This window comes from Canis lupus, chromosome 32, assembly GCF_003254725.2.
Source record: "Canis lupus dingo isolate Sandy chromosome 32, ASM325472v2, whole genome shotgun sequence".
Lineage (NCBI taxonomy): Eukaryota > Metazoa > Chordata > Mammalia > Carnivora > Canidae > Canis > Canis lupus.
Window position 1 is genome coordinate 31,711,217 of NC_064274.1, and position 24,008 is coordinate 31,735,224.

The 24,008-nt window shown below is 36.3% G+C and overlaps 1 long non-coding RNA gene across 1 annotated transcript in view; it reads right to left on the reverse strand.

The window, feature by feature from the left end:
- Positions 1 to 6,158: 6,158 nt before the first annotated feature.
- The window catches only part of LOC125754173 (uncharacterized), a 151,465-nt gene continuing 133,615 nt past the window's right edge, over positions 6,159 to 24,008 (reverse strand). Inside the window, exons 6-7 of the long non-coding RNA XR_007407720.1 lie at positions 11,805 to 11,934; positions 6,159 to 9,728 (exon numbers count right to left, since the gene is read on the reverse strand). This is a non-coding gene — a long non-coding RNA (uncharacterized LOC125754173). The remainder of the gene's footprint in view (positions 9,729 to 11,804; positions 11,935 to 24,008) is intronic.

The window sequence follows — 24,008 nt, forward strand, 5'->3', positions numbered from 1 at the left end:
TATATACATATGTATCAGACCTAATTAAAGAGGCCAAAATCTCAGGAAGGATAAATTCTTGTGTAATGCTCACAGATAGGGTTTTTAGATTCACATAAAACCCTTTCATTCAAATTCCATGACTGGTTTTTAAATTCTCTGTATTTATTATGAACTAGTAAAAGGAAAACATTTCAAGTTTCAACATAACTAAACCTTAGTAAAATATTACAAGCAGAAAGTTAAGTGTAAGCCTCAACCTCTCCCAACTCCTACCCCCTCGATACTTTATTTTGTGGCTATGTCATATTCTTCTTAGGCCATCTTCAATCTTATGGCAAGAAAAAATGTTTCCCTTAAGTTGTAAGACTATAGAAATATGTAGTTATGATAGTTGCATTTATCAAAAAAGTCTGTTAAATATCGTTTTGACCTAACTTGAGACTCAATTCAAAACATCACCATGATTTATTTATCATTGTAGTACTTTATATATATTTCATGGAGATTTCAACAAATAGATGAAAATACATTATTTCTAATCTCAAGTATGTAGAAACTATATTATAATACGGTAACTATTAAAAGGAGAAAGTACTTAATTTCTAGGTAGACTTTAATCAATGCCCCCTGTATCAAGATGGATAGTATTACTGAAAGATAAATGTGAGTGTAACTAAACTAAATATACAATGGAGACTCTTAAAAGAGATTAGGTAAGTGAGAAACAATTCAAAAAAAAAAAAAAAAGTAAAAACTGAATTAGAAGATTTACTTTTCCAGCTTCAAATGCCACGACTTCAGAAGATTATGACAAGAAGTTGACTATTGGTTAAAAAAAAGAAAGTAAAACGAAGAAAAATTTATTTGCAGAAATAGATGATGTTAAAAATTAAATAGGGAAGATGAAAATTAGATGAACAAGGCCTTCATAAGTAATGGAAAAGGTTTTGCCTGAAACAAACCTGAGTCCCCTTAAAGTTACAGGTTAAGAGCCTTCAAGTTTAGAATGGAGATAAAAGGATATCTCATAAGAAGATTATCTTTGCTTTTAAATATCTTTGTATTGTCTTAGCTCGATTCTGTTGGATAAATTAAATCTTATGAGAAACTCTTGCTTGTTTCTTAGAAGAATTGCTATGTCTCTCTTAAGTGAGTTTATAGTCCCTTATCTTAAAATAAATAAGTGATTGGATAGCTGTATTCCAATCAATGACATTTTCCAGAGGCATTAACTAAAGAGAAAGAGTTGCATTTGGGATGTTTGAGTAGAGGAGAATCTTTCAGGCCTTTCATAGGATATATTCCTCTCCAATAATCAGGCAGATGTACATCTCAATTACTCTTTATTCTTACGTATCTATTGACTAGGACATTCTGCTAAGGAACAAACACAATAGCATCCATGAGAGAGCTATCAAGTGTGATGTAACCGCCAATAGAGAGATGTGTCCTTGTTTTCCCCCCCTGTTATCTCACTAGACAAATCTCTCCAGCCTTTAATTGCACCCTTGACTGTGCAATAATTAACAGTTTGGGTTGGGGGAAGGGAAGGGTCTTTAAAAAAAAAAACCCTATGTAATAGATTAGCCATTTTTACCATATACCCCAATTTAGCATCGAATTGATTTGTAAAATAGAAATTGCTTGGCAACTGTCATTTAATGTTCTGCTTGGACACAACCGGAAAGCATTTAAATTGATTGAGTGTTCTTTAAGATGAATATATAAAGTTGATTTAATTGATATCAGAGTTTCTCTTCCCATTTATCGTTAGATACAATCTGTGTTGTGCATTGCGTGTTATCTTCTTTTTGAAAAAGATCAACAAAAGGGAAAGAGATTCTCCCTTTGTAGTTCACCCCAAAATAAACATTAACTCCTGAGTCAGAGACGGGAGGATGAGGCATGGCTCCCCGTCTCCCAGTACAGTTTGTAATGTATGTGAGGTAGATGGAGGTTGCTCTCCAGAAGCTCAGATTAAAGAACCCCCTTGAATAATGAAGTCCAATAAACCTCAGGCGAGATCATTCCCTGGGCTTTCATCAATTACATTCTCATCTCGTTTTATGGCAAGACCAAGTCAAGTAAATGAATTGAACAAAAAAGTTCTCCAGAATGAAATGAGAAACTAACTTCATGCTACAGTAACAGGACTCATGGTTAGGCCTAACGCACATGCTCACAAAACAGAAACTGGCTCGATATTACCAAGTATTTTGGCAAGAGTAAAGTAAAACCTAATACTATTTTCAATGAACACTTTCTAATGGTGAGATGATAATATTATAGAACATTTATTTCAAATGAAGACTTTAAATGGTGGAGACATTTCCATAAGGAGATGTTATGAAGTTGTGGCTTCATGGATGAAAACATTAGGCTTGGTTGTTTGTTTTTATATTGTGAAATAAAATTGTAGTTTTTAAAATAAGATGTAGTTTTGATCACTAAACATCCCTAGCTATGTATATACAAATGTATAGGGCATATGGGCTTTCAAGTGTAGAGACTATAACATGGAGTTTCACCTCAGGAACAGAATCTAAGAATTAATTTTTTAAAAAATTCTATCATAAACATGAGTTGCAATGTGAAAATCTTCCAGATATAACATCAGCTTTTCATCAAATATGACTTTGTTTAAATAAAGCCCCTAAGCCTAGAGGAAGTAAAGGTAAGTCAGATGTTGAGTAGGAAAATTGGCTAAGAGATCGCTTCTTGCTGACCACTGCGATGACCACTTAAACCATCTTGGTTTCAAGACTGTGTGGACCCTTGGTTTCAGAATTGAAAAGTCAAAAAATCATGTACTAAAACACAATGGAAATACAGGTCCAAAACTTATTAGGCAGGCTAAGAAATTACTCTGTCACTTTTGGGACCCAGTGCAAAATGGAAATGTGGGAAAACACCAGAGCATCAAAGGAGAGGCAAGTCCTGTATGGCTCCACAGATGACACCATACGTCCATGAAGCCAGCCCTGGGTGTCCTGTGAATTGTAAGGAATGAATAGCTTAATTTGCTTTGAGTAACTTCTCCCTGTTTCATATTATTCTCCATCAAATAGTCTCAAAGCACAAATCTACATGTGCATTGATTGGATATGCATTCAAAGACCTTTTACCTGGCCTCTGTTTGTGTGGCTTCATATCTTTATGACATGGAATGAACAGCTTGGCGCCACGTTGCTGTTATCCATTAACCATTCCTGTTTTCCTAATCATCTTCGACTCCATCTTTCTCTGTCCTATCTGTTATTGTCTTCGGAAAAGAGATGTGAGGTTTCCTTAGCCTGTTCTGGTTTACATGACATGATTTGTGTATCTGCCTACAAGAGTTTCTCAAATGAACCCTGTGCATTATCTTCTTCCCCCAGCCCCTCCTCCTCTGAAGAAAGAAGAAAAAGGTCGTACATCTGTAAAATGACAGCACTTATGAAAAATGAGAGTTTGGCCCACATGGCTCTCATCAGACACAGACTCATCTGCTGTGCCACAGACACTGCTCATTTCCTTCAGAATCAGACTACAGTTAAAAACAGGAAACACCTAATAAATTGCTGGGTCTATCAAATTAACAAAGCATAAAGAAACCTTCTAGGTAATCAATGAGTATTGCTTGCTTAGAGAAATGCAAGTGTCAAACATAAGGAACCTAGACATATAACAATTCTTTCGTCTATAAAACGACTTTCAGATGTCAACTTTAATTTAAATTTAGAAATAGGGAAACCTACTCAGAGAAAGTGTGGAAAAACTAGCCTTTTCGTCTAATTTTTGGTCACAAATAGACTTAAAGTATTTCAAAATCAAGAACTTTTATCATATATTCATTGTGCTAGGATTTTTAGGCACACACATTTTATTTTTAAAAACTCAGAATACATTAAATATACAACAATCATACATGTGACAGAACTCTCAAGGTAATCTCTCTTTGTGTGAAATTAATCAACCCTAATTTTTTAATGGGAAAAATATCAGTATTATTTATTACAGCAATATCTAATTGCTAGAAGCTGCTTGTTTTCATATATTTTAGTCTAGAAGTGAAATCAGTGATAAACCATGAAAGAAGGGGATGCTTTCTTGAGCTGTATTTTGGGTAATAAAAATACAAGTAAATTTAATTTTGAAAAGAAGATATGCTATGAAATTGCAACCTTTCTCAACCCTGCTCCTAAAAAATCCTTTCTTCTTGAGAAAATAGAGAGTAAAAGTCTGAAAAAACTTTGCCCTCATTTCCTTCAAAGCCTTTGAAAGTCTAATCTCTCTAATACTTATGTGCTCTGGGTTTCATTTCCATTCTTAAAACAAGTTTCTAGGAAAAAGTCAAGGAAATAAGAACTTTTCAAAATTGATAAGATGAATATCCCTTATGTTCCTAAGTTTGAATATACTCGTTAGGAAAACAACCTTTATTTCCAGAAAGAATTCAACTGCTCTGTCCTAAGAAGTCAGTCAAATGCTTCCACGACCACTCAAAGGCATTGTACTATTCTAGTCTATGCCATGGAGAATATTATTTGTCCTGTGTATGAGTGACCCCTTCAGGTGCTATACTGAAAAGACTGTTCTATGTGCAGAGTGGAAGAGGTTCCCCAACACAAGTTATGCATGTTAAGAATTTTCAGTAGAGAAACTTATTCAAAAGTTCCCTGAGAATAATTACAATTTAAAATAATCTAAGGAAAATGCTTCTTTTAACAATACATTTTATGTAGTACTCATACAGATTAACCAAGAAGCAAACTTTGAATACTATATATAAGAAACTATGTGCTAGAAATAACCATAGTAGTCAGAATACAATGTCAGGTCCTATTTCAAATAATCCATGCTCTGATTTTATAAGATACCAGATTTTATCAAATCATGTATCTGGATCTTTTTCAAAAATATATGGCTGCAACAACAAGAGATATAATAACACCTAATTCCTGCCCTTTAAAAGTTTGGAATTGAATTGCAAACTGCATGAAAAAAATAATTAATCTAGAGATGTCCAGGAAGATATGATAATTTCATTGTCTTCATTGTCTCAGATAAAATGTCTGAAGCTACCTGAGCAGTAGGCTGGCATGAAAAAGCAAGTATTCAGAACTGCAATAATTCTGAGTCTGTGAAAAGTGAAATAACTTTGGAATTGGGCCCAAGCAGAAATACTAACACTAAACCAAATGCCTAATGGGGTTTCATGACCTGAAGTTCCACTCAAATTGACATACACAAAGGTAGAGTCATAATGACATGAATCTGGAAAGTGGTAATGCCTATCAGTAGGCAAGTAGTATCTTGATGTGAGATAGTAGAAGATAGAATGAGCCAATGCCTCAGATACCTCAGTCAGCAAGGCTGGGTGTTAAGTATAGAAATCAAGTTCTCAGAAATAAAGGGTTAGTGAGGGTAGGGCCCAAATCAGCCTGATATTCCGGACGAGATTTCATTTTTGGTTGTACTTAAATTATAAATTAGTAATCATGGGATCTACATTTGCATAATAAAAATATGAGTGAATTTAAATTTGGGGGAAAAATATGCTATGCAATTGCAATTGATATTTTTCTTATAAATTTTGAAAAGTTTTTATTTCCTTGACATTTTCCTAGAAAGTTGTTTTAAGGATGTGAATGAAACCCGGAAGTTAGTTAGAAAAAAGCCAAGCTAGTACAGTCAGGGCTCATCTGAACATCAGATTCAAAGTTGAGAGCAACAGAAAGATTGCTTATCTCTTCCCTGGCAAGATTTATGGATCCTTAATAAGTAGTGAAAACTGACTTGCATTACCTCAGCAACTGTGCTAAATACTGGGCAAACTGGACAAGTAGGAACAGACTCAATAGAAGAGATCTGCTGAGAGCCATTGAGCAAGGGTGAGATTTTGAAAAGGGAGCAGAAGAATGTGGAGTTTTGTAGGGCAGGAGTGATATTTACTACTGTATTTAGGAAATGAAACCTGTTTATTGGGCATTCTACCAAACATTAGCATCAGTTATGAATACTTTATATATGAATGGTACCCCATATAAAATGACATGGAGACAATAAAGCCCCTCAAAGTCTTCCTGAATGATTTTTAAATATTATTTTTAAATTAAATTCTATGTTAAAAATATAGTTTTTATGTTAAACAGAGTTAGAGATTGGTTAAGCCTCTTAAATAGATCACAAATCTATGCCATTTAATTCAGTGAATTTTATTGGCTTCGTGTACATGGCTTTGTCCTGTTAACAGTTTTAACACTGACTTTGCTAAACATATAAAAATATCCTCACCAAAACTTTTGAAGCTAAGTTATACATCTAATGTATATTACACAGGTGACAAAAACAAGATTAAAAATTACCTTGACAAGCATAAAAATGAGTCCAATCACAAATATAAAATTGGATAATGCTAGATATAATGTACTTCCTCAATGTTAAAAAAATTCAATATTCTTAGATGAAAAACTCAAAACTGTACAGATTTAATTCTACTATATTTATTTGCAGAGTTAATATAATTTACATTAAAATATACCTTATGGCAAAGGTGATGGAATATGACAGATATACAGATTATTTTTTAAAGATTTTATTTATTTATTCATGAGAGACACAGAGAGAGGCAGAGATACAGGCAAAGGGAGAAGCAGACTCCCTGCAGGGAGCCTGATGCAGGACTCAATCCCAGGACCCCAGGATCAGGACTTGAGCCAAAGGCAGACACTCAACTGCTGAACCACTCAGATGCCCCTGAGATTTTCTGAATGAATACATGATCAGCATTTTTAGAAAAGAATTATACTGGGAAATTTGTTCTCTCAGCTAAAAAAACATACTATAAAGCTACAGTGAACAAGTTGATATAGTCAAGTCTGTGCATATACTCTCGTTTGGGGATAAACTCTTAGAAGTTACAAAAATCTATTATTTGGCTCTGCTCAATAGCTAAACTCTCTTTTTTAAGCAGGGCTTATCAATGAATCATTCTTTGCAATCCAATATTCCCAATAATAGGATAATGTTTTACCTAGATTAGTAAAACTCTGTAAAAAGTCAACTGGATATTGACCTCTTAGAGTCATTCATTCTGCTGCCACAAATAATTCTCTCTGAGCCTTAAGAAAACATTCAAGGTAATGTTTGCAACTGAAACAATTTACTTTGTAATTTCACATGCCCTTCCTTTTTTTTTTTCCTCCATGACTTTTTCAAGAAAAAATGAAAACCTTTTTCAGTAAAACCCTGATCTAGGACATTCAGAGTCCCTCCCACCTCTGACATGAACTCCAGGAGACAGGAAACAAACTGTAGTTCTAAAAGAGTATTTCCAGAGTAAAACAATGTGTAACACAGACAGCATGTGCCATCAGAGCAAACCCTTCCACAGTCTGCTCTGCCTAGATCTAGAAGATAACAGGAAGCACAGAGAACCTTAAAGACAGAATTCTCAATGTTTGCAAGAGGAGAAACAACTCCACAATCCGTGTTCAAGCCTTATGTAAGAAAACAAAACTTCCAATGCAGTCAATGAGGAAACCTTATTGCCAATTCCATCTAACAAAGGTTTCCACGCCTTTTTGGTAAGGAAGGACAATCTTACCACCCTATGGATTTTTGGTATTTTTGAACTAAATAATCACCACATATTGTTACTTAACAGTGTGTATTTTTCACTCCATTGTACGTGTTTGGTTATTCTAATTATTTTTATGAGCAATAATAAATTCCCAAGTAAAAATAACTTTCTAATAAATATCTTAAATGAGGTAGAAGTTATATTATTCAAATAAAGACCACATTTTTTCCTTAAAAAACTGCTGAACAACAACAACAACAAAAACTGCTGAATAAGCAAGTATTACCCCCTGTAGGATCCCTCTTAAAAATGATTTATATCAGCATATGTCATGTATTGTACAAATATGCTCTAAAAATGCATTATCTAGTCCTGCCATGGATTCTCAGTAGTCTGAATTAGTTTGTAAATTGGTGCACAGGGTGTGCCTGGGTGGCTCAGTCAACTCAGCATCCCCACTCATGATCTCTGGGTCCTGGGATCAGGCCCACATCAAGCTCTGCACTCAGTGTGGAGTCAACTTGTTCCTCTCCCTCTGCTCCTCCTCCTGCTCACTCACTGTCTCCCAAAGATAGATAGATAGATAGATATAGATAGATAGATAGATAGATAGATAGATGATAGATAGATAAAAATTGGTGCACAGCATTTATTGGGCCAATGTGATAACATCAACACCTATTAAGGTACTGAACTTAATTAACTTTACATTCTTTAGGGGCATGAATGTAGGCATATGTGCACATGCACACAGGCAAGCATACACGTACACAGAGAGACAGATAAATATGTAGAAGTAACAGGTAAAAGTGGGAAAACTATGCTAATAATTTAGTGTAATCCATTACTACTTTTGGAAAAAGCAAGCCAACACAGGTATTGTCATTGAATAAAGACATCTCATTTTTCATTGTAAGTCTAGGGAAGTATCAGTTTGAAGTAGTAAATCATTTGACTTATAAGATATCCCAAAGAAATATAGATTTATTTCTCTGGGTACACATAGTAGCAATGCTAAAATGTGTTTTTGGGGATTCTTAGGAGTCTAACTTAAATAAACCAAGGATTATGACTTGTTTTGAACAAATGGATTGCTTGCCTCACATGGGTACATCCTAAGTTCTTGATAGCAGGACTCTTTAGTAGGAAGAACTAACTAGCATTATTAAACATTAAACATGAAGTCTGTGCAGGCACTGCTCAAGTGCTTTATCCCACATTTACAGTCAATCCTCACAATGACCCTATACAACTAAGGAGAAAATAACTTGCCCAATATTACAAAGATAGCATTAAGAAACCTGGAATTGAATCTCAGGTATGTCTGGCCTTAGAGCTTAAATTCATTAGCTGCTACATGATGTGGGCTCATGAAAATACCAACTCTCTAAGCCATAGAATTTTGTAAATTCTTAATTTTTAAATAAACCATGTATCTTAAACAATGAGTAAATTTAGATTTAGCTCTAGTCTCAAGTCAATTGGTAGCACAATATTTTTTAGCTATATTTTATTGTCAATGTGGAAGAGAGATTTTTAGCACTGAATTGATAATTTCCCCAAACAAAGCAATTATATTGTCTAAAATCATTTGTGGGAAAAGGCAGGGTGAAAATAACTACATTTATACATATATATCTAAACCTATACGCATACCTATCTCTAAGGTCAAAGATAAAAATACTGTAAATATTTTTCTCTGCTACAAATAAAACAAGAAATGAGTATGATGTACTTGGGAGTTATTAAAAAGGAAATTCCAAGCCCACACACCAAATGTAGCAGAGAGAAATGTGAAACTTCTCACCCTAATCTGAACCCTCATCCCATTGGAACACAGAGAATTTTTCCTCAATTAATGGGAAGATTCCCTTCCTCCACACAAGTATCACAGTAGTCCAGAGATCCCACACCATGTCAGTACATCAGGAAGGTTCCTCTGCTTTTTTCTCTGAACAGGTTGGTGCAGAGATGTCCGTTGTCCAAGTTTAGATGGGGCTGCTTTTATGTCATATGTAACACAAGAGAGTCCTTGACTAAGGACCCAGCTCTAGGGCCCATCTTGTCAGCATGGCCCTCTGAGGACTTTCCACCTCCCATTTAGGGACCAAACGTCTTCCAGGCCCACTCCAACATCTAATGTCCTTGTTCTCATCTCTTGCTCTTCAAAAAGCTCAAGATTCTAGAAAACAAATCCAAAAACACAGGTTGTTTGTGAATAACTTCCACCTTCGCCCTCTAAACAAACTGTCCAAGGGCACCAGAGTCTGGCTATAGGCTTGAGCCCAGGGAATAATAATAGAGAAAAACCGATTAATATCTTATTAACTTATCTTGATACAAATAATATGCAAAAGTAAAGAAAACAATCTTTTTGCCTCTTTTCTCTCTACCATATCCTACTTCTCATTTACTCTTGTTTTATTTATTTATTTATTTATTTATTTATTTATTTATTTATTTTTAAGATTTTATTTATCATCATAGACATAGAGAGAGAGAGAGGCACAGAGACACAGGCAGAGGGAGAAGCAGGCTCCATGCCGGAACCCGACGCAGGACTCGATCCCAGGACTCCAGGATCGCGCCCTGGGCCAAAGGCAGGCGCTAAACCACTGAGCCACCCAGGGATCCCCCTCATGTTTACTCTTGTTTACTCTTGTTTTATATATTACTCTTTCTTTTTTCCATTTCTTTCATGCTTTCATCTCCTCTCTTTCCAGGACCCATATACCTCAATGGAAATAGTGATGCTCTCTAGACCACCTCCATGTTGAATATGGCACTAGCTTAGATTAAACTGGCAGGAAAATCTTTAAAAGTATTTGCCCATAACTAATTCTAAGTCTCAAAAGTTAGAGTCTGTGTATGTTTGTGCGTAATGATTTTTATTTTTTATTCTCAACAAAGCTTGGCAATAGATATCTTGATGTTCTGGAGGATATTCTGGTCTAAGTACCCTACTCCCACCCACCAAGTGGTGGTTGCAATTTAAATAATAAAATAACCACTTTAGGGCAGCCCTGGTGGCGCAGCGGTTTAGCGCCGCCCGCAGCCCAGGGTGTGATCCTGGAGACCCTGGATCGAGTCCTGCGTCGGGCTCTCTGCATGGAGCCTGCTTCTCTCTCTGCCTCTCTCTCTCTGTGTGTCTCTATGATTAATAAATAAAATCTTTAAAAAAATAAAATAAAATAACCACTTTAACTTGCAAAAGCTAGTTCCCTGGCTTTTTCAAATTTTCTTCAGACACAGGCACTTTACCTTTTTCAATTTCCAAGCCCCTTAACTGTTTGACTCACTGACGTTTCAGAATGTTACAAAGCGAAGTTGCATTTAACAGATGTTCATTTCAAGGAGCTTCAGAACCTTATAAATTATTGTAAATTAATTGCTCATTTTGGAGTTTGACAAAGCAGCTCTCAGAGCCTTTCCTGATCTGTGCCAGAGCAAAGGAAGAGTGAAAAAAAAAAAAGCACTAGGTTGGAGTCCCAGGAAAAAGAATATCTCCTGTGCTTTAGTAAGTGGCTATGTCATATAAAACTTATGTTGGCTGTTAAGTGGCCAAGCCAGCTGCATCCCATGTGCCACAAATGATCTGGCCTCTTATTTCTCCTGTTTAGTTATTGTGTCTATAAATTCAATGGGCCACCTGTGCAATGTGCTCATCCAGAAGAGTCCCAGAGGAAGCATTAACATATCAAGGCTCATAAAGCACAAATCCTTAAATGTAAAAACCGACACTTTCATCCTCTTTAGGCTACATCTATATAGATTTCTTTTTAATGAAAAAGAAAAAAAAGGCTTGTTTTTCTTCTTACAGTAAGATGCCTATGAACAGTGTTATATAATTAATGACTAAATATATATGTTTTAAATTTCTACCATTCTAAAGCTACCTAATTTTATTCTCCTCTAAAACTATATGTCAGACCATGATTAAAACACTCATCACTACCAGTAACTCACCATTCTATCTAATCAAGAAAATAATCCATGCCAAACATTTAACAAGCATCAATTAATAGGATCAAAACAAAATATAATGCAAACTTTAAAAGTACCTGGACACATCTTTTTCTCCTTTCAATTATTTTCTATTTTTCATGAAAATTTGGGAAATCTAATAGAGAATCCATTCCTCTAACTTGCCTTTCCACTTTGACAGTGTTAGCCAAACACTTCAAAGTATTTAGTAACATTTTGAACATACCTCTCTTAGTGTTTCACCTGGAGTGTTGTAATTATTTATTCATCTCACCTGTCCCCTTCAGACTGGAAACTTCTAACAGCAATTCTTGATAGAGGTTGGAGAGGAGGTGTGTGGTCATTTAAAGACCTTTTGTTTATATACATCCGCCTTCCCAGCACTTTCTACTCCATCCTAAAGACTAACAAAACACAGGAAGGTAGGGAGTAAAGAAGAGAGAAGAGAGGTCATGTATATTTTGACAAAGTTACCCACTATAGGGAGAAGATATATTGCATTTATATTTGTGTGCATATCAGTACCTGACACATCACAGGAGATTAATAGACTCTGAATGAATGAGTGAAACAAAATAAAGCAAAACCTTCCAGTTTGAATAATCCAGCACTCAATCCAATGATTTGAATTGAGTCAAATCATTCAGCAAACTCATTCTGAAAAAAAAAAGATTTTGATTATTATTTATATTTATATTTGAATGTTATCTTCTAATTAACATTTGTACAATGATGGGGAGAGGAGATAGGGAGGTGATGATGTTTAGGGGAAGAAGAGAGTCAGTATCAATTCATAAGGGTAAGGCTAGGGTAATACATAAAAGACAAAGAGAAGCTCTATGGTTTAATGACTGTGTTAGGCCTCAGGTTACTGCATTAGAACCAGAACATTTACCTTTGAATGTGTACTGAAAAGCTGAACCAAACCCATCACACATTCCCATTGTTTCCCTACTGATAAAAAGTTGGGGGGATCCCTGGGTGGCTCAGCGGTTTAGCGCCTGCCTTTGGCCCAGGGCGTGATCTTGGAGTCCCGGGATCGAGTCCCATGTCTGGATCCCTGCATGGAGCCTGCTTCTCCCTCTGCCTGTGTCTCTGCCTCTCTCTCTCTCTCTCTCTCTCTCTCTCTCTCTCTCTGTCTCTCATGAATAAATAAATAAAATCTTAAAAAAAAAAGTTGGAAATTATCACCAAAACATAATAACTACTTAAGAAGAGGCAATAAAACATATTCTATGACACCTCTTGAATAATCAGGACCAACTCCATTCCTTAGCAGGAAGTGAAAGAGACAGATCAGCTATTTAGTCACTTAAGTTAGTTCAACTTCAGAATAGGTAGAAAAAAAATTAATCTTGCCAGAAAAGAGGTCTGGATTTTACCCTTGTCTCCTGGAAGATGATCTCTAGAAAGAGTATCTTTTTTAAATTGGGAGCTTTGGGACACATAAGAAATTCTAACAATGTGACTTATGATGGAAGTTTGGGGCCACGCAGCATCCGCTCTACCTCATTTGGGGCTGGAGAGTAAAAGTTTCAACCCTGCCTCCCAGTCAGACATTTAGGCAGTCAACTCTGTCATGGAAGCCTAGGTGAGTTTCTCTGGTTGGCAGTGCTCCATGTGTATCATCACACATCATCACCAGAAAAGTAACACTGTCCATGACTCCCTGAGGAAAGGAAAACTGGAAACTCCTTGTTTGGAACTTTCTTGGATTCTGCTTCATGAATCTCTTCCACTGGCTGATTTTTTTAAAGATCTTTATCCTTTCCCTACAATAAACTGTGACTGTGAGTATAACAGCCCACAGTAAGTGTGATGTATCCTTCTAGTGAACTAGCAAAACTGAGGGTGATCTTTGGAACCCCCAAATTCTGTAGTTGGTGTCAGAAATGTGTGGTCTTGGGGTGGTCTCGGTGGTTCAGTCAGTTGACTGCCTTAGGAAGTGAAAGTAGCAATAATCTTTATTTATTTTTTATTTTTTTAATTTTATTTATTTATGATAGGCACACAGTGAGAGAGAGAGAGAGGCAGAGACATAGGCAGAGGGAGAAGAAGGCTCCATGCACCGGGAGCCCTACGTGGGATTCGATCCCGGGTCTCCAGGATCACGCCCTGGGCCAAAGGCAGGCGCTAAACCGCTGCGCCACCCAGGGATCCCAGCAATAATCTTTAAAATGCTGTCAAGAATTGTTGTGTAGAGCAGAAAAGGGATGTTCAGAGATGGCAATTTTTCCTTATCTTGTCTAATTTTCTGATGAATTTTAATTCTTATGAGGTCTGGTTTTCAGAAGCATTTCATGTATGTGCAACAAATTCTTTTCTTTCATTGTAATTATATGAAATGCTGTTATAATTTTTTTTTTTGTCTGGAGCATGCGCTCTTTTATTTATCTATTGCTATAAACCAAACCACATCAAATACTCATTGTCTCATGAATCTGCAATGGAGGCAGAGCCCAGTGAGGACAATGCATCTTTAATCCACTTAGCATCAAATGGAGTGGCTTGAAGGCTGGGGGCCAGAAATTATCTAAAGACTCATTTACATGTTTAGTTGTTGTTGTTGGCTGGGAATTCAGTTGGAGCTATGGCCCGAACACCTAGATGTGACTTTTATATGTGGATGTTTGGCTTCCTCTCAACATGGTGTTTAGGTTCCAAGGACAAAAGTCCCAAAGGAGAGAGAGCCAGGAGGAAACTTTACCAATCTTATGACCTCACTTCAGAAGCCATGCACTCTGAAGTCTATCATTCAGCTGCATTTTGTTTGTGGAGGGTCTCACAAAAGCAAGGGGAAATCTAACTTCTTGATGAGGGCTGGCTGGCAGAGTTCTGGAAAAGCACAAGGGACCAACAATAATGCTTGTCCCATTTTTGGACAAAATTATCTACTACAGCAATTCCCTATGAGAAAGGAAAATGAATGACCTGAGTTCATTTTTCCATAAGGAAAATAAAAAAAACTAGCACTATACTTTCATTCTATCTCATAAATAATATGGCATGTGTGCACATTAAGAACTTCAAATTAAAGCTGACAAGCTTTTATGTTCTTCATACTAAGTGTCATACTTTTCTCTATTCTCTTATTAACCCATTGGTAGTCAACTGATCTGGGTAATTCTCAGGGCCTGAATAAGAATAAAACTCTTATAAGTGTCTCAGTCTTGAAAGAAAACAAGGAATGGCTCTTTCCTATTCTACCTCATGCTAACCTTTTGTGAAATAACATTTCAAGGAATAACTATTTATGTTTAAATGCCTTAGGAAAAAAGATACTCCATGTGATATTTTGCTAAAAATGTTTTTTTTGGGGGGGGTTATGGAAAGAAGTCTTTAAGAAGTAATCAAAAAAGATTTCTGATAGATACTAGACATCAGACTAAATGGATTACTGGCAATATTTAATTTGCCAATTTCAATATTGCTAACCCATTTTCCTTAGTTGGTTGTGCCAGGAGCAGTAGCCTCCAAAACCACAGCCTGCTTAAATAGCAGCTTAATTCAACTGATAACACATTCTTTTCCCTGAAGATAATTGTTTAAAATTGTTTTAATAGCTGACTCTGGCTTCAGATCAAGTATTCACTGCTGTCAATAAAATGCAACATTATCTTCTATGGTTTTTCCAGTTTTTCTCCATAAGTCAGGCTTTCTAGACTTTTATGAATATATTTTTTTAAAGCTCAGTAATTGAAGATTCTACAAATATGGAGTGGGGCTTACAGTCTTGGATACCAATAAATCTCTCCAGTCAAACAGTGATGTTTTTTTCCTCTTTGCCAGTTATGTGAGAAACACAAATCAGGATCAAAAATACTAAAGATGAAACAAGTCAGAGTTTCCAACGTTTTTATAATTGTTCCCACAATTTAGGATCCTAAAATATGGGATATAGAAGGAAGGTAGGAACATAGGAAGAAAAAGATAGAAGGAAACATTACGAAAGAAAGAAATTTTGATTTAGTGTATTGCAATATTTTGTAAAGTTACATTAGAAGCAATTTACTGGGCAGCCCGGGTGGCTCAGCAGTTTAGCACTGCCTTCAGCCCAGGGCCTGATCCTGGAGACCTGGGATGGAGTCCCACATCCGGCTCCCTGCATGGAGCCTGCTTCTCCCTCTGCCTGTGTTTCTGCCTCTCTCTCTCTCTCTCTGTGTCTCTCATGAATAAATAAATAAAATTAAAAAAAAAAAAAGAAGCAATTTACTTTGAGTAAATGATCATAATTTTTTCAAAGTGCAAGTATTTTGAATGTTAGAAATATTATCTACAAAATAGTCTCTCTACTTCAAGGACAAACATGGATCAAGATAATATAGGTTTTTATTTTTATTTTATTTTTTTAGGTTTTTAAACTGAGATTTTTTTACAATATTTTGAAAAAGTAAAATGTTATCATATATATGAAAATACATATAAATACATATATATATATATGAAATCCCTTATAGATTTACCAGTAACATTTTCCCATCAGTTAGGGCCCAGAAGCATAGCTCATCATGTCCTTTGTGGTAGGCTCAGTATGGCAGAAAGAAAGTGAGTGAATGGTAGTTCAAGACAGAGGGCCCAATTTGCTATAGTTTTGAAAATTCATGTCACTTCCCTAAAGCCTAAAGTTACAGGATTTCTTTTCCTTTAGTGCACACAGTTCTGGGTCATGCCGCTTTGAAAAATGAAGACGTAGAACAGGATGAAGAGTGGTGGGCAGCAAAGCAAAGTTTATTGAGTGATAGTAAAGCAAAGTTTATTGAGAGTACAAAGTTCCCAAAGTGGCAGGGGACCCAAGAGGTTGCCACTGGAGTTCCCAAGTCTAGGGGGGTTTATGGGCTTCTGGCAGAGCTGTTTTAATCTGATTAACCATCCATAAACCCGTCATCCAATCAGGTTTTTGTCATCTACCTAGCACATGAAAAAGCATGGAGGGCTCCTTCCTGGGTAGTGTAAAATCCTTCTAAAGGGTGGTTTCCTCTTAAGGTGGGGGTTCCTTGTCCCTGCCTGACTTTCTTCCAACTATCCTTCATTACTAGCTTCTTCACCTATCAAGTAAGATGCGATAAAAATTAAATCACACTTTTATTTATTTTAAAGATTTTATTTATTTATTCATGAGAGACACAGAGAGGCAGAAATGTACACAGAGGGAGAAGCAGGATCCCTCAGGAGAGCCCAATGCAGGACTCAATCCCAGGACCCCAGGGTCACTCCCTGAGCCCAAGGCGGATGCTCAACCACTGAGCCACCCACACATCCCAAATCACACTTTTATTTTATGAATTAAACAAAAATACGTAGATGGAATTTATTTAAAAATTAAAAACTACTACATAAATTATATCAGAATCACTATATTTACCATTTTGAATATCACACTGCTAAATACGAGCAAATAAGAAATTGTTCTTTTCCAGATTTATTATGCATTTTTTTAAAATTAGATTTGAAGTTACAAATCAGAAGATGGGAGAAAACTACATGTTGAAATGCTAACCAAAATCCAGTTTTGAAGTATTTTATAACTTATCCTTAAAATTTAGTATAATTAGTCCTCTGCTTCCATTCCAAAACAACATTCTTCAGAAACTCATGTATTTCACATTCATATATATATATATATATATATATATATATATATATATATATTATGGAGGCAAAATAGTAAGGGAATATAGTGTGTCAGTATCATGTAAGTTTTTTTAAAAAATAAAAGTTTTTTATTTGTTTGTTTGAGAGAGAGAGAATGAGAGGAGGGAGAGAGAGAGAGAAACAGACTGCCTGCTGAGCAGGGAGCCCAGGCTCAATCCCAGGACCGGATGATCATAACCTGAACCAAAGGCAGATGCTTAACCAACTGAACCACGCAGGTAGCCCAGTATGATGTAGGTTTTTTTGAACCACTTTTAGATTAACTGATGTTTTACAGAGAGAGGAACTTGATTATCTTTCTCTTTAGTGTGTAAGGTTTTCTTTCCTTAAAAAAAAAATCAAACAGAAAGAAGAGTTAGGAAAAGTTAGCAATAAATAGGATTTCTCAGGATTGTTTTTGAAGTGGTATCAGCATGGAAAGTAAAGCATGATCAGTTTTTCCAAATAAATGTTGTAGATCATAAATTAAATCAACTCATTTAACAATCCTTCAGTGTCTTACTGCCCAGTTTGGGTTCATACTTTGAGTAGAGAGACATAAATGCCCCTCATCATCACTGCAATGAGAAAATCATGGATGCGGTAATAAATCACATGGCCAGTGTGGTGGGCATCTCACCAGAGAAATAACATCCTCTGTTCGGAGTCTCCAAATCCATGACATGATTCTCTGGACTTAACAAGAATTACAGCTATGTTAAGATTCACTTTCCTGCCTGCCCATTGAAGAGAAGTAAAACAATCTTGCCCCTTTAAGCCAGTTACTCCTAGAGTCCAGACAGCACTCATCATCATGAAGTTGTTTGGCAAGAGCCTGAGTCTGTTCCCCAACTCCCAGTCACCACAGTTTGAGTCACTTTGACAAGTCCCGGTGGCTACCATAGGATGGAAAGAATGATAAGGCTTGGCCCAAAAAGAATATGATTGAAATCTAAATTATGTTACTTGGATTTGAGTGAGTTTGAGCACATCAATCAACTTCCCTAAACTTTAGATTGCTCTGTAAAACAAAATTAGTGCCTTAACACCTATACCAAAGTGAAAACACTGTGAAATCTCCAAGTCCATCTGTGTCAAGTTTTAGGGTGCTTCAGCACCAGCTGAGGGACTTGTTGACACACGGATAGCCCCACCCTAATAGGTCCTGACTCGGTAGTTCATGTGCGGGGCCTGGGAATTCACATTTTGATAAGTTCCCAGGCAATGCTCCTGTTCCTGGACCGTGCCACACTTGGAGCACAATTGCTCTAAAATATTATACAAATATAAGTGAATAACATTAGTATAGTAGTAGGTGCCAAAGTAGCTTTTGTAGGCAAAACAAATCTGAAATAAAATGCAATCCATTGCATAAGGCTGCAGGAAGGCTGAATACAGCATGCCACCACAGTGAGCAGAAACTTCTCAGATCACTGTGAGGATTACCACACAAGCCATGTACGTGTTGTGGTGAGATTTTTTCCAGCCAGATACGCTGTGCTCAACAGTCTGAGAGAGGAGAGTGCCTACGCACCCAATTCTTTTTAAAGTCTCAGAAGGCTGTCTTTCTAGGAGAGATCACTTCCTCCATTTGGAAATTTGACTTTATTCTTGTTTTTGCTTCTTCAAGCCTACTCATCAACTTATTTCTTCAGTCAAGTTTTGACCAAAAACAATCTGGACTCAATATTTAATAGACATATTTGGTAAATAGTGGTAAACTTTACACAAAACAAATGAAAGTGCATCAAGCTTTGGTGGTGGTGGCAAATGATAATCCCATTCCTTCTCATCTGGTTTACTGCTAGTACACATAAAAATACAAAAATTATAGTCTCGAGACTGCTCTTTGGACAAAATTCAAAAATTTAATTTAAATCTTTCAAAGACTCTGTGGAAACATAATTCTCTGTGAAACTAACTTCTTTTAAGGAAAACCAGAAAATATGATGCTTTAAAAAACAGAATTATTAGTTGTAAAATTTATACACACACAATTTTCCAAGGTAATGTTGAAGTTACCACTTTCTTCAAGTGCCCCTCAGAATAATACATGCCATTTTTCTAAATGGATTCTGGACAAAGAAAGTCTGTGAAAGTGATCTACTTGCGACTGTGTCTTATGTCTTTTTAAAGTACCTCAGGGCTCAAGTCTGCATCGAGAAGAATTGCTTTACTCTGCTCAATTTTACCCCAAATTATTACCCTGCAACATGAAAGTATAAGGCATTTTATTAACAGAACAAAATTACTCTTTTCTCCCATTAAGGCTCAGTACTAGATCCATGTATTTTTACTATAGACTTACTTATAAAAACCAAGGAGTTAAAACTTGCCCTGGTCCAGAACCTGGTATTAGCTCCTGAGTCTGCTTTCTTACTAATTTCTGGCTTACTAGAATAATGCTATCAGAGATTTGTACACAGTCAAGTATAAATCACACAATATTGAGAACTAAACATTCTTTCTGACATCACCAGCTAATATGAGGGAAAAAGAAAGTGATAGTATATTATTGTGCTGACAGTATGGATGCATATAAGCTTGCTGAAACACATGTTTCTTAAATTATAGGCTAAATTCATCGAGGCTTTTCCCAACAAACTTTCTAATAGCTCTCTTGAATGGTTTCTGGTAAACTGACTTGGAGAAGAGACCTCATTCACCTTTGTTTAATATCTAACTGCAAAATTGATATTGACCAGTGACATAATTAAGGATAATAAATGGACTTGAGAACTAGTGCTTCCGTTGGGAAGGGAACAGAGGCCCTATGAATAGCTCTGAATTGCAGAATTGAATTCTCATATCCAAAAGCTACACAATAGTCCCTTCTATACAACATGACTACAGTTTTTGTTAAATGTAGTACTTAATACGTCAAGACTTTACATTGCTAGCTGGTATTATATTGAATTCCAGACCTGAACACATGCCCATGCTTATTGCTCAAATGCAGAACTAATGCACAATTCCAGTGAAAAGTACATGTTGTAGTTCTAACTGTATGCATTCTGGACATTCCACTGAACTTACCCCATACCCAGGTAAAATAAGCAACTTGTCACTCTGATGAACTCTCAAATAAACTATTTGATAATTTAAAATGACCTAACGTGATGTGATAAGAAAAATATATCTTAGGAAATATGTAACAAGTTTGCTCAAAACAAAGACAAAGGGATCAAAGCAACTGAAATAGATTTAGTGCAGTAAAAAATAGAGTTCTATGCCCTCAAGGTCCATGGCTAGTGAGAAAAGACAAGTTCCCTGGCCTTTTTCCATTCCATTTTCTCAGCTTCTGAAAGAAACATGCTTAAAAATGCTTAACTGTTTGTTTTTTTTTTCTTTTTAGGAACAGACAGCCTATTAAGAAGCATGTGTATCCTAGTCAAATCATCTACGCACTCTTATTGTGCCCTAAGCTTTGAGTTATTTTTGCATGGGAGGGCACTCAAACAGTGATGCCATGTACTATTAGCCTCCACTAACAACAAAATGTAAGATGCTCTGAGCTTTCTCCTCATAGTACAGTATATAAATGGTTTTAAGTCTCATTCCTCCTTCATCAACATTGAAGTCATTCTACATGATATTTGTATTTTTTTCAAATTTTTTAACATGTGGGAGCAATATAAGTCCATAAAGAATAAGCATTCCGAGAATCACTAAACTAAGATCGTTGGGATACAAACCTTTTGGCACATTGCAATATATCAGTATTGAGAACTCTCAAGCTCCTGGACAGTTGATCTTGAATTTATCTTCATTTAACTTTTCAACTACCTCATTGCACTGAAAGTTATTTTACTATGAACAAAAGCCCAAAACAAAACTTTTACACCAACATCATTATATGGATATTATACTAAAAATAATATATATTCCACACATGCACACACACACATTCAAATTTAGTTTTCCAATACTCACTATAAGATTCTGTTTACTTTCACTTGTTTTATTGTTTTAATTGCTAATTATTGAGGATATATTAAGGTCAGGCACTAATAGTGGATAAAGATAAATTAGATATGTTAGGTGACATTGTAAACCTCACACACTATTAAGAGAGATTTGAAAAAAAAATAAGAGAGATTTGAAGAAAAAATAGAAAATAAACCTCATTCATAAACAGATAATCACAATGTAGTGTGAAAAATGCCAAGTTAGTTGTTTTTTTTGTTTGTTTGTTTTGTTTTTTTATTACAGACCCTAAGCGAGAGATAGCTCAATTGAGTTTCCCTAAGTTATTGGTCTAGGTCTTTTTCTTCTGCATCCAGGAATTTCTTCATAACTCATTAACTTGTAATATCCCTGCCTACCACACCAAGATATACACTCCAAGTGTTAAATATAAAAGTTCATTAAAACTTAACTCAGCTGCTCTGCATACTCCCATTCCTAGCAGCAGTTCCTTATTATTATCAAATGATTTCAAAATGCACCCTGCCACAAACACATCCACCTATCAGCAAGCAAAATCAGTACTACTGCTTCTCCAGGCACATCAAAGCAAACATAAACATTTTAAGTGCACCACAAAGTGAAAATCGCTTTAGGTGTTCAGGATTCAAAAGAACAAATGCAGTGGCACAAGTGCCCAAGAAGTTTCCTTTTAAACACAGATTTAATACGCACTCACTAAGCATCTATGAGACAAGTTCCAGGCTGGGTACTAAGGATTCAGAAAGAAATGAGATCTGGTGGATGCCTGACAGGATCAGGTAATCTAGCAACTGATAATTAAAATAAAGAAATTAGGATTAAGATACCTGGGTGGCTCAGTGGTTGAGCATCTGCCTTTGGCTCAGGTCGTGATCCCGGGGTCCTAGGATTGAGTCCCACATCAGGCTCCTCGCACGGCGCCTGCTTCTCCCTTTGCCTGTGTCTGCCTCTCTCTGTGTCTCTCATGAATAAATAAATAAATTTGTTTAAAAAAAAAAGAAACTAGGATTAAGACATTTGGTATCTGTAACAGAATAGTTACCAGCAAATTTGACTACACAATTATTTCGAACAATTTGTTCCCTAATTAGCTACCAATTTAAAGTATTGAAGGTATTTTTAACTTCCAGTTGATTAGTTATCAACTTAGTTACCAAATTACCAACTCTAAATATTGAAGATATGTTTAAATAGTGGGTGGGGGGTAAAGATGTTCCCTAATTAATTGGGTCAAATTATTCTTTTTTTCAGAAAGTAAATAGTGTATAGAGCATCTTAGAATGTTAACGCATACTGGAGTGCTCGGGTGGTTTACTCAGTTAAGTGTTTGACTTGATTTTGATCTTTAGGTCATGATTTCAGGGTCATGAGATAGAGCCCCAAGTCTGGCTCCACACTGAGCATAGAGCCTACTTAAGATTCTCTCTCTCCCCCTGCCCCTCCCCCTGCTGGCTTGCACACGCGCTCTCCTCTCTCCCTCTCTCTGTCTCTCTCTCTCTCTCACACACACACACACAAAAAGTGCTAACACAGACTGAAAGAAGTGCTTTCCAACACTGTTTGGGGAGAATTCTCTTTGCACTGGCACGTTAGCTCCAATTTCAGCCTATCCACACTTACACACAATCCTCTGTCTGTAAAATACTTTGAATCTATAATTCCACTTACTGAAATAGTCCTTTTTCTGTCTGAACTAGATGCATTTACCATTCATATTACATTCAGGTAGCATTACTGCACTTCCGTAGTAGGTCTCTAGCAATTACCTAGGATAGTTTTTAGACTGATGTTTAATTCATTATGAACTAAGTTCAAAATTCTGCACAGCCTGCTACTTACAGGAGACATCATATCCATGCCCTAACTGCCATTAATTTACATCAAATGTCTTTTATTTAACAGGGGGAGGGGGAAGATTAGTTTAATTTGGGGGCATTTGTGACTTTTTTCCACACTATAGAACTTGCCTAAGGAAGAATCATTTCCCCATTTCTAAAGCCTCATGCTTGTCTTTTGGTTTGGTCATTTGGAAATGTCTCCTAGCCAAGAAATGTGGAGAGTTCTTTGCTATAAGGAATAAGAGAAAAATAACTTTTTTTTTCACCACAAATCCTGACTGTAAACACAGGCCTGCCCCTCCATGACCCTGGATGCGCCAGTTACACATATACACGGAGCATGGGAATCCTCTTCTTTGCGGCCCTCACCTGCCACTCCCATCACACTGCAGCCGCAGCTCCAAGCAGGCAGTAAATCTGTCAGTGGGGCCTAGCACCAAATGGCACTGGGTTCCTATCTAGCCTTTTAAGACGAGCCTCCGAACACTTTCTTCCCCTTAGATTGACATAAATGCTTCACTCAGAAAAAGACTGATATCAAAATCTTTACTCAAGTTGCTTTTTCTCTTAAAAAGTTTTATCAATACAAACCGATAAGAACAAATTTCAAAGAATCATCTAAATGTATCCATACTTGAAAAATCAAGGACACTCATTTTGTTTTGATTTGCCCGTAAATACTGCCTAGTGCCTGAAGAGCTGAAGATAAACCGAGGGATATGTTGAGAGTGGATCACTTGGCAGTCAGGTTTGAAGACTGTACTTCCAAAGCTCCATCAACTACTTCAAGTGAAAGGGCTGTGTTTACCCACCTCTAACTTCGAACACCACACTTTCAGCTTCTCTGTCTCCCATTAGCTCCAATTCAGTGCAATTATCAATGATGTATTGAAATAGAGGGTCACAAAGTAATCTGAGAAGGGGAAAAAAAAAAAACAAGACCCTGCATTCTAAATATTACAGCCATTTTGGAAAGATGACTAGCACAGAAATTCTCAAGCCTCATAATCAACTGTATAGCTACTTTCTGCAAAATTAATTAATTTCTGCTATTTTAGATA